Genomic DNA, 11,480 nt, shown 5'->3' with positions numbered 1-11,480 from the left:
AATATGTACACGTAAAGTGTTTATTAATATTCAATACTATAATATGGCCACAAAGTAATAAATAGCTTGAACATCTATCGAGTTCCTATTTGATGAACAAATATCATAATATATAGGCACCACCTTGTATATTTACTCTGATGCCCCGCGTCGTGAACTGGACTAAGCGGAAATACATGTGAAATAATTTAGAAGCATGAGATTTCAGATTGACTTGGTTTTCTCAACGTTGTAATTCATCAAACCTAGTCATGGCTGCAAAATAGATTGTCTATGTATAATGTCATTCATAACTACTATATTAAAGTGTAACAAACATCTTTTTTCTCCTAATTTTGGATTTACTTTTTGTGTGCCTCTTCTGCTGACACGTATAATCATGTGTTCTGTTGTTATTTAGTGTACATTTCTGGGGTTAGCTTGGAATTCGAATTTTAATCTGGCTTCTCACGTGTGAAAGGGGTTCATGTGGTAGGTCTGGGTGCGTGTAGCCTATTTTTTCTTCCACATCGTTGTTCTTTTTGTCCCACATGGTAGGCCCCAGCTATATGGTAGAGCGGTGCGGTGGCCCTCTCTAGATGGCTCCCCAACTGGTTTTGGTTGCCGGCCTCCTCCGCCTGACCATCTGAGCTCCTCCCCGCCTCATTCCTGGGCCTTATTGCGCCGCTGTCCTAGCTCCCCTCGCCGTGGCCGGATGGTCATCTCGGGGATCAAGGATTGGCGGTCGCCGGGTGGCCGGCCCGAAATCTTCCCCTCTCGATCGCTCCCCCCTGTCCTGGGCTCCCTCTGGCTGGCGGTCGTGACGTGGGTGTCTGGCTCACCAGGCGCAGCCCTGGCCTCACATGGAAGATGGTCCCGGCTCGGCGGCGTGGTGGGCTGTGGTGGTGCAGGCTTGCCAGTGAACGATGCGGAGGGCATGTCGCCGTCGTGGTCTTGCCACCAGCCCCACCATGGCCCGTGCAGCCGGAGTCCGACGGCGAACGGCGGCGGGAGGACCGCGGGCGCTCCCCGCATCGGCCATGCCTTCTCCTCCCTCCCTCCTGGGCGGGGTCTGTGTAGGGAGGAGCAGTGACGGGGCGTTCGCCTTGCGTCGGAGGGAGCTAGGCCGAGAGGGGCCACGGTCGCCGGGAGAAGGTCGTCAATCGCCACCGCCATCGCTACCTTAGGCGGCCCTGTTGCGGGATCCGCGCTGCTGGGAATTGCGGCTTCGCCGAGGGTCGCCATATGCCTCGCGCTGGGAGTCGCCTTCTCCGGTCCGTCGCGCGCCGCCGTCTAATGCGGCCCTATAGCGGGGAGTCCGCGCCGCCGGGATCCACGGCTTTGCTGAGGGCCGCCGTGCGGCTCGCGCTGGGAGCCGCCTCCGCCGGTTTCTGGGGTCGCGGCGCCTTCTCCTTGGGCTGAAGTGGCCGGGCCACAAGAAGCGAACCAAGGCAGCGGCGGGCGCTACCACCGTTCCTGGAAAGGAGACCAAGGACGGTGTAGGGAATGGTTTTCACTGAGGGTGCTGTGGAGGGCTTGGGCGGAACCGGCGTTCATGCTTCGTGCTACAACCCATGCTCTAGATTAGCAGATTGCCGGCTCCTGTCACGATTAAGAAACGCGAGTGTGCCACGAAGCAGTCAATGTGGTAAGATTAGCAGATTGCCTGCCTGCTGATCTTTTTGGCTCCACTTTCTCTTCTTTTCATTGTGTGTATGACCTGTTTGCTTTCAGCAGAGAAAACTACATCTTCGTGTCACCCGTGGCTCCACAGCAGCCAGTCACATGAGCTTCGTGGCGGCTCCACGATCATGTGGAGCACGACATCGACATGACAACCAGCCCGATGACCACTGGTGCGGGAACTCCGGTGTTGGAGTGAGCTAATTCATCTTCTCGAGCTCGCAGATGGCTGCCTTTGAAAGCTGCAGGTCCATTCTTCTCCAATCTGGTCTGCGAGTCCGTTCCTCCGGCATGACTGTTTTGTAGGCTTTCCTTAATTTTGCAGATGCTTCACAACTCAGTATTTGAAGAGCTTGATAATTGCAAGCATTTTCTCTCGCATATTGCAAAGTATTAGTGATGTTCTACATAGAGGGCTGCAGAGTATGATTGGGATTGCTGTTGGAAATCACAAATATCAGTTAACTATCTCTTGCTACAAGTTCATGATATTGATAAAGGCTTCAGGCTTTTGACATTTTAATTCTTCTGTTGCATTGTGATATCCCTTCAAAGAAACAATTTAGGAGATTTTTTTTGGTTTCGTAACATTATATTCTTTGGCACTACTTTTATGTGATCTGGTGGTCTTCCTAAATCTAATAAAGAATTAGAAGTTGATAACCTAGCAAATTGGGTCCTGTATGTTCAATGCATCTTTTTTCCCCACTATCTCCCTTTTGTACTATTCATTTGTTTTCTTGCTTTATGTTGACAGGTGAATTGACCTATTCGAATCAGTAATTGTGTATTGCGAAATAATATGATGCCTACTTTATTCAGATTCCCCCCCTGAATCATTCATACATCCACCATTATTTACTGAATACCCCCATATACGTGCAGATTGCAGTAGATTATGCACCTTCACCATCCTCTGCTTTGTTGTTTTCTCTATTTTAGTTCCTTTTTCTCTACATTTTCCACTAGAAATTGAATCCTTTTGGGAATTTTGTCGTTCTTTTTAGTCCTTGGTATGCCACTCAAATCTACACTGGATATTTTCAATCACATGTAGGACAGAAGAAAGACATGAAACTTTTGCTGGTCAAAGACGCATCGCCTCGATCTTATTAACGAAGGTCCTTGTGCATGTTTCATATATCTGGGAATGCAGAGATCAGCAAACACACAACAAAACATATATGAGCTAGATTTCATCGTTGTAGACCATGAGGTATTTATTAATAAACATGAGCATTACATCTGTTTTCCCCATTTACTTATTATTATGTATACAACACTGCTTCTACTTACACGTGGTAATAAACAAATGAAAACTTTGATAGGGTAGTTTCACTTTGTCTGATGAGTCTATTTTACTTATGATTTCCCATGGGAGGAGGAATGGGTGATACTTTTTTCTTTAGGGTATGCAAATATGTATAGATTGCAGGTGTTTAGTTGATGTTCTTCTGTTTGTTAGTATAGATAGATGGAACCAAGAGAAGACCCTTCGCAAATTGCTCATTCTGTTCAGCTGTGAATAGTTACCAAACTGGGTGACCTGTCTTGACATGCATTTTTCTGGAGCACCATATCCCATTTATATGCAACACTCAGCTCATTAGAGTTACTATCGGTAGATGGGTTCTGAACGTCTGGGTCGTCTCCAGGCGGTTACGTGTTAATATATATGCCACACAACCGGGCCAAGTATTGTACAAGGAACTCTCCAATACACATACGTAAAGGAGAAGAAAACAGAAAGAAGAAAGAGACCCGGCCCAGCCTATTACATTGTCTAACACCCTCCCTTAATCTGAACCTTTTAAAAGGTTTAGATTACGTTTAAATTCTTCAAGCTTCTTGACTGGAAGGGCCTTTGTGAAACCATCTGCAATTTGATCTTTACTTGAGATGAACCGAATAGCCAACTTCTGATTAGCAACCCGTTCTCTGACAAAGTGAAAATCAATCTCAATATGCTTGGTACGAGCATGAAATACTGGATTTGCAGATAGGTAAGTTGCACCTAGATTATCACACCAAATGCTTGGCTTTTCCTTTAACTTAACTCCAAGTTCAGTAAGAAGAGCCTCAACCCAAATTAGCTCAGCAGTAGCATTTGCCAAAGCTTTATATTCAGCCTCAGTGCTAGATCTTGAGACTGTGGCCTGTTTCCTGGCACTCCAAGAAACTAAATTTGGTCCAACAAATATAGCAAAACCACCTGTGGATCGTCTGTCATCAAGGCAACCAGCCCAATCAGCATCTGTAAAGGCACTCAGAAAAGTAGATGAAGACCTTTTAAAGGTAATACCAAGCTGTAAAGTATCTTGTACATATCTGAGAATACGTTTTGCAGCTGTCCAGTGTTCTGTAGTTGGAGCATGTAGAAACTGACAAATCTTGTTTACTGAGAATGCTAAATCAGGACGTGTCAAAGTTAAGTACTGCAAAGCTCCAACAATACTCCTGTACTGAGAACTATCCTCAGAACCAAGAGGTGTACCGTCTGTCAAAGATAACTGTTCAGATGAAGACAGAGGAGTAGGGGCCGGTTTGCAATCATGCATCCCAACTCTACTTAGCAAGTCTGAAGCATACTTTTCCTGTGTAAGAAGCAAACTGTTCTGTATCTTCTTTACTTCAATACCAAGAAAGTAATGTAAATCACCCAGATCTTTTATAGCAAAGTTTGATTTCAAATCTTGAAGAAGAGCATTGATAGCATGATCAGAGGAACCAGTAACTATGATATCATCAACATAAATCAGAATAAACATAGTGATACCTGACTTGTTGAGAAGAAATAGGGAAGTATCAGCTTTTGATGGTTTGAATCCAAACTCACACAATTTGGAACTAAGCCTAGAGTACCAAGCTCGAGGGGCCTGTTTCAATCCATAGAGAGCTTTATCAAGCTTGCAAACATAATGCGGAGCGTGAGAATTTTCAAAACCAGGGGGTTGTTTCATGTAAACCTCCTCTTCCAGAACACCATGTAAAAACGCGTTCTTGACATCTAGCTGCCGTAAACTCCAACCACGAGAAACTGAGAGAGATAGTACAATTCTGATGGTGGCAATTTTTACTACAGGGCTAAAGGTGTCCTCATAATCAATGCCATACCTTTGCTTAAAACCCTTCGCAGCCAGTCTAGCCTTGTATCTGTCAATAGTACCATCTGCTTTCTTCTTTATGCGATAAACCCATTTGCAGTCAATCAAGTTTTTATTTTTACTTGGAGGAACAAGATGTCAGGTTTTATTCTCCATGAGAGCATTGTATTCCTCCTGCATAGCCTGATGCCAATTGGAATCACCCATAGCTTCTGTAAGATTATGTGGTTCACCTCGTAGAAGAAAGCAAACCATATCTGATTGTACCGTCGGTATATTGCTTTGGATGGCGTATACCTTTCACGTAGGCGAGTACGGACTCCAGGAGGTGACGGTGGTGGCGGAGCATTGGTATTTGCAGAATTTTCAGAATTGGCAGTTTCGCCCCCACCAGCAGCAGCCACAGAAGATCCGCCAGAGGACAAGGGGGCAGACTGTGAGCTGCTGCTCTGGTTGCTGTCATCGGCAGACGACGCGGCACGTGGCGGCGTGGGCACAGGGGACAGCGGCAGGTGCTGACTGCTTTGGCCAGAGGCGCGACGTGGCGGTGTGGCGTTGGGTGGCGGTGGCTGGTCCCCGCCGGGCGTGTGGCCACCACGAGGGTCCGCAGCGGGAGACACGCTGCGCGTACGGCCGCTGCTCTCTGACGGGCCAGATTCGCTGGAAGCCGAATCTGCCTCGGATCGCTGCACCTCGGGATCAGCGCCTGCAGGAGAATGTTCTGCATCGTCTTCAGTGTCCGTTTTGTCCGTTTCTGAGAGATTTTCAGCTTCATTTTCTGCAGTCATTTCTTCACTGTTTTCAGTGTAGTTTTCTTCTGTAGTTTCGTCTACCTGTTCCATGTTAGTAACAGAGACAATAGGCACAATATGGTCATTGCAATTATGTACACTCTCATGAGAATTGGAGCAAGATGGTAGAAGAAGAATTTCTTTCTTGAGAAGTGCACCGACATTTGGATGAAGAGAGGCAAATGGAAAGACATTTTCATCAAAAACAACATCACGAGAGATGTAGATTCTACCAGTGGATATGTCTAGACACTTCACACCTTTATGTAAGGGACTATACCCAAGAAACACACACTGTTTGGATCGAAAAGCAAGTTTTCTTTTGTTGTATGGGCGAAGATTAGGCCAACATGCACACCCAAAAGTACGAAGAGCATCATAATTTGGTGTGACATGAAGTAACCGTTCAGTGGGTGTGTCAAAGTTAAGAACCTTGCTAGGAAGAAGATTTATGAGGAAGGTGGCAGTGATGAAAGCTTCATCCCAGAATTTAAGAGGCATGGAGGCATTAGCAAGCAATGCAAGACCAACTTCAACTATATGGCGATGTTTTCTTTCTGCTGAACCATTTTGTTGGTGAGCATGAGGACATGATACATGGTGTGTGATGCCAACGTTTTGGAAAAATCCATTCAACTTTTCATACTCGCCTCCCCAATCAGTTTGCATAGTAACAATTTTTCTATCAAACTTGCGTTCAACATATTGCTGATAATTAAGAAAAGCTTGGTAAACATCAGACCTCTTTTTGAGCAAATAAATCCAGGTGAATTTACTAAAATCATCAATAAAGCTTACATAGTATGCATGTTTTCCAACAGAGAGAGGAGCAGGACCCCATACATCAGAGAACACTTGCTCTAAGGGAGCAGTAGAAACACTAGAGGATATAGGGTAGGGCAACTGGTGACTCTTGGCCAACTGACAAGAGTCACAAACATATGGAGTACTCTCTGGAGTGTAAGCTATTTTATTTCTTCTAAGAACTTGCTGAACCACAAATGAAGATGGATGTCCTAAGCGGCGATGCCATGTAGAGGATGATGGCTTTATTGAAATGAAAGCATGCTTGGCGGTCTCATGGAACATGGGCACCAGGGGATAGAGACCACCCCAGCAGGGGCCTCTAAACAGAACTCTTCGTGTTGCTTGGTCCTTGATTAAGAAGAAGAAAGGATGGAATTCAATAAAGACATGATTATCAAGAGTAAAGCGATGAACTGACAGTAGATTCTTAGAGGCACTAGGAACATGGAGAATATTTTTAAGATCAAAAGAACCATGAGGAGTGCGCAAAATTGAATTACCAATGTGACTAATGTTCATACCTGTACCTTCAGCAGTGCGAACACTGTCTTGCCCATTATACTTGTTGGCGATGAGAAGTTTATTCAGCTCGCCAGTGATGTGATCAGTTGCCCCTGTGTCGGTGTACCAGTTTGTATCAACACCATATGAGGCAAGATGAGCTCCCTTCTCTCGATCACGATCATCCTTCTTCTTGTCATCAGAGTAGCGCCACCAACACTTGCTAGCAGGATGACCATGTTTAGTGCAAATCTGGCAATCTGTATCCACATAAGGAGTAGGGGTTCGATCAAAGCGGCGGCCATTGTCAGACCGGCGTCGATCACCTCCACCATCATCTCGGCGTCGATCACGACGATCATCCCTGCGATCACCTTGGCGCTCGTCACGGCGCCAGTTGCTGCGGTCTTCTTCTCTGTCGCGGTAGTGACCACCTCCGCCACCACGGTAAGGAGGATACTCAGGGGACCGGCCACGAGGAGGGGAGTAACCTCGAGGTGGCGGCGGCGGAGTACGGCCACGTGGGCGGTGCTGCTGTTCTCGACCACGACGAGCCAGATTCGCGGAGGAGACAAATTCCCCATTCTCTTCCACGCCATTGCGCATATCATAGGAACTCAGCTGCTCATAAAAATCATCAAGTGTAGTGCCAGGATTTGCATTTACGAAGTAACCAGTGCATTGTATTCAGTTTTATCAAGACCATGCAGCAGATAACCGAGCATCTCATCATCTTCAACAGGCTTACCAAGAGCTGATAATTCAGAGGCAAACCCTTTCATCTTGGTGTAGTAGGTGTCGGCTGTCATGGAGAGCTTCTTCGTGTCATTCAACTTTTCACGTAGATGCTGAGCTTTGGTGCGTGAGGCTGTCTTAAACATGGAGTGGATGGCGGACCAAGCCTCAGCTGTGGAGCTTACATCAAGAAGATGAGACAGAATATCAGGTGAAAGTGTATTGAGGAGAAACCTTAAGACCTGCTGATCCCGAGCAAGCCATCCAACATAGGCAGGATTCTCAACCATGATCTTCTTCTTCTCAGCATCTTCCACTTCAATGGTTTTGGCCGGAGCAGTGTCGGTACCGTCAAGCAGTGCCATGACGTTGGGCTCCGCGGAAGGCAGGGGACACGAGGGCTTTCCATAGGAGAAAGTTTCCCCGTGTGAGTTGTTGAGCTGGCGGGGCACCAAGGGCTGCAGCAAGCGCGGAGCTCGAGACAGACGATGAAGATGCCATGGCGGGAGCGATCTAGGGTTTGATGATCGGGTGGTTGTAGGTGGCTGTTTTGGTGGGGTTTTGGTGGCTAAGGGTTTTGGGAGATTGTAGATCGTTGTGAGGTTGTGACCGGCGGCGACAGAAGGTCGGCGCGACGGCGTCCGGGTTTTTCTTTTCTTGGGTTGTAGGGCGGCGGCGGCAGAACTAAGGGTGATCTGCGGCGGCGGCGTTTGTTTTTCTGTATGTAGAGCGGCGGCGGAGACAATCTGGAGATCTGCGGCGGCGGCAGTTTTCTTTGGCGACGGCGGCGGCGGCTGTTGAACAGCGGCGGCGGCGGCGGCAGCAGCTAGGTTGTCGAGGAAGAAGGCGGCTCTGATACCATATCGGTAGATGGGTTCTGAACGTCTGGGTCGTCTCCAGGCGGTTACGTGTTAATATATATGCCACACAACCGGGCCAAGTATTGTACAAGGAACTCTCCAATACACATACGTAAAGGAGAAGAAAACAGAAAGAAGAAAGAGACCCGGCCCAGCCTATTACATTGTCTAACAGTTACCACTTCTCTTAGTGCCATACTGATTTGCTGTTCTTCTTATCTCTTTTCCTGCCTTTTGTTGTTTTATTTAATTAATTATCATTTTGTAGAGAAAAAGACTGACTACTGAGTAAATGACAACAAGCTGCGAAAATAAAGGGATGTATGAGATAAATTCTTTGCTGAATGAAATGACCCAAGTGCGCGCTATTTAAGAACAGGGCATTCCATTATGGGATAATTGGAAGAGATACTGTTCATTGCATAGATCAGATGATGTACGGAGTGGCAACAAGATTGTTATGTTTGGAAACATATTTTTGGGATTAACAATTTTCCTTACAATAGAAAGGGACGCTTCTCCAAAGTGTCTACATATAAGTGATTTATTGCAAGCATGATTATTATATACTTGCGTCAAACTGCAGGTTTAATAAGAGATTGGAGGAAAGTTAGCCAAATCAAAGATCAGGGAATGTTTATGATGATGTGCATATATTGGTCCATTTTTTTCTTATGTCTCAGACTGGGAGGTAGAAAATATGTATTTTATCAATATAATATTGATGTTCAGTATGCTCGCATGTTTAGTGACCTAGGACTTTCCATTTCATACATTAATTGTTGTTTTACATAAAACTGACATTTTATCATGAAATGTGATTTAGTCCATAGAAACTTTGCTGACTTGCGTTTCTTCATATTTCAGTCTTTATATTGAAGCAATTGAAATACTTGCGTACATTGTTTTAGTCAAAGAATTTCCTTTTACGCATGTTGGACTGGAGTATATATGTTTTACTATGGTGGTGGATTTAGTGCATTTCGATTTGCTAATTAAAAGCCACGTATTCGTTTTACCTCTCTGTATCCTTGCTTGCATTATTCCTGTTTTAACATCTGAGTCAATGCTTAATGGGCAGACCTATGCCTGTGATTGCATTTTACTTGAGAGCTTCGATTTCCAGATCAAAATATAGATTTTACTGTACCATCTAGGGTTTTTGTTCCTTCCCCATGTAAAGATAGATCCTTGCAAAGACTTGGGCATCAGGTACTACCTCCATTGCTATTTTGAATTTTTGATAAAATAATCATGGATGCTAATATAGTTGTCCTCAACATAAGGCTTGCATTACTGGTCATATTTGTAAATTTCATGTTTTTTACTTCATTGAGACACTGGTTCAATTTGTTATTTCGTGATAGCAATGGATAATCTGAAGTTTCGTGATTTTTTGTTAATTTCCTCTTCCAAATGCATTTCTGCAAACAACATCACAGGATAGTTGCCCTCATCTTTTTGTAGGTTGAGAAATATGAAAGGTTTGTAAGTCTTTTTCACGTTTGGTTAGTCTGTTTATTCTTGTAGTGATATGTCTTGATTTTGATGAATGGATAATTTTGGGGCCTCCAGTTATGTGCGTCATGCACGTGTTAATATGATACAATCAGCTAGGTGTGAATAGCAAGTGCATATGTTTTGCTGTCAAGTTTGTTCTACTCTGTCATTATAGTTATGCATTATGTCAGGTGTTTTCCCTCGGGTTCTGAACCTGTCAAACTAATGGAATCATGTTCTACAACCAACATTTTTTTGAACATCAAGAGGAAGGAGAGTTAATTGAGCTTCTCGCTTATAGTTTGAAGAGATCAATGCTCGGACTTCAGGAGGGAGAGTAAGGGGCCTGCTTGCATTGTTGGGGCCTCCTATCAATGTTGGAGATCTACATTCTTTTCCCTAAGTTACATTGAGTTGAAAACGGGAGGATATTTCTGAATCGATACTACGTAAACATGAGCCATATATGCCTGTAAAGAAGACATGGTAGGGAGTATTTGCATCTCGAAGTAGTATTTTGTTTTCTTGCTCAAACTTGCAATGAGATCTTCTTAGGAATTTGATTTTTCGGTCATGGGTAATACTATTTACATTAAATGCAGAAAAAGAGTTATGAAATTAGAAGCATGCCTGATATATATACTTATCTTTCTAGACCAAACCATGCGTAGGCGAAAGCTGCAAAACCCTGACGAGCATGCATAAATTCCTTGGAAAATAAGCCATATATGTTCGAACGTTGATTTTGATCAGTATTTCCTTGGACACCAAATCATGCGTCAATTCCATAACAGTGCTCTGCTTTTGTGTTGAGCATAGCTAATAATATATTCTCAGCGACATGCTAAGCATATGTATACATATTGTCACTATTTTTGTATGCAGTTCTTTGCTAGGAAGAAAATCATGTAGTGCAGGTGGATAATTTTTGTTGCTGTATGAATTTTCATGATGCCTTTTCTGAACTTCATTTCAAATGGATATACTCATAACAGTATTTGGATTGTCTATTTGGTATGACAGATGAGCTGCATCAAGTCATCGCCATGTTCACCAGAGCTGTTTCACAGGCTGTTGTAAAGACTCCATGCAAGTAAATGAAACTACTTTATCACACACTCAATCCGTTAAGACTCGCTCCCACCTTCGTTTTTGAGACATACGCCAATATTAGTCCACAGCTAAATGACAATCTGGACAGACTCACATCTAAGCAAATAAAACTACCAGCCGAGTATTTATTTATCATACAAAAGCAAGACAACACAACGACTGAGTTCTTAAAAAAATCGAAGCAAACGCAACTCTACAAGGATAAAAACATTAAATTCATTATTCAGACACATTGGAAGTTCAGGAACATTTACCACCATTTACCATCGTCAATTTTTTTCATTAGTCAGCCACCATATGGCGCGGCGTGCCGCCGCGCCAATCACTGCTAGTTAATCCAACAAACCAACCAACAATCGTTCTGTGAAATTTGTATCTCAAATACATTTCGATAGGCATGTAAGGTA

At 44.3% G+C, this 11,480-nt stretch overlaps 1 long non-coding RNA gene across 2 annotated transcripts; it reads left to right on the top strand.

Moving 5' to 3' along the window:
* Positions 1 to 1,381: 1,381 nt before the first annotated feature.
* On the top strand, positions 1,382 to 10,506 carry LOC124676419. Of its 2 annotated transcripts, none has more exons than XR_006993617.1 (3): positions 1,382 to 1,627; positions 1,717 to 2,878; positions 8,729 to 10,506. It is a non-coding gene; the product is annotated as an uncharacterized LOC124676419 (long non-coding RNA). The 2 variants fall into 2 exon arrangements; XR_006993620.1 differs by having other exon boundaries at positions 1,714 to 2,878.
* The last annotated feature ends 974 nt before the right edge of the window (positions 10,507 to 11,480 follow it).

The sequence above is a fragment of the Lolium rigidum genome, chromosome 1 (assembly GCF_022539505.1).
Source record: "Lolium rigidum isolate FL_2022 chromosome 1, APGP_CSIRO_Lrig_0.1, whole genome shotgun sequence".
NCBI lineage: Eukaryota > Viridiplantae > Streptophyta > Magnoliopsida > Poales > Poaceae > Lolium > Lolium rigidum.
Note: the sequence above shows the minus strand (reverse complement) of the source record. Positions and strands in the feature narration are given on the sequence as shown.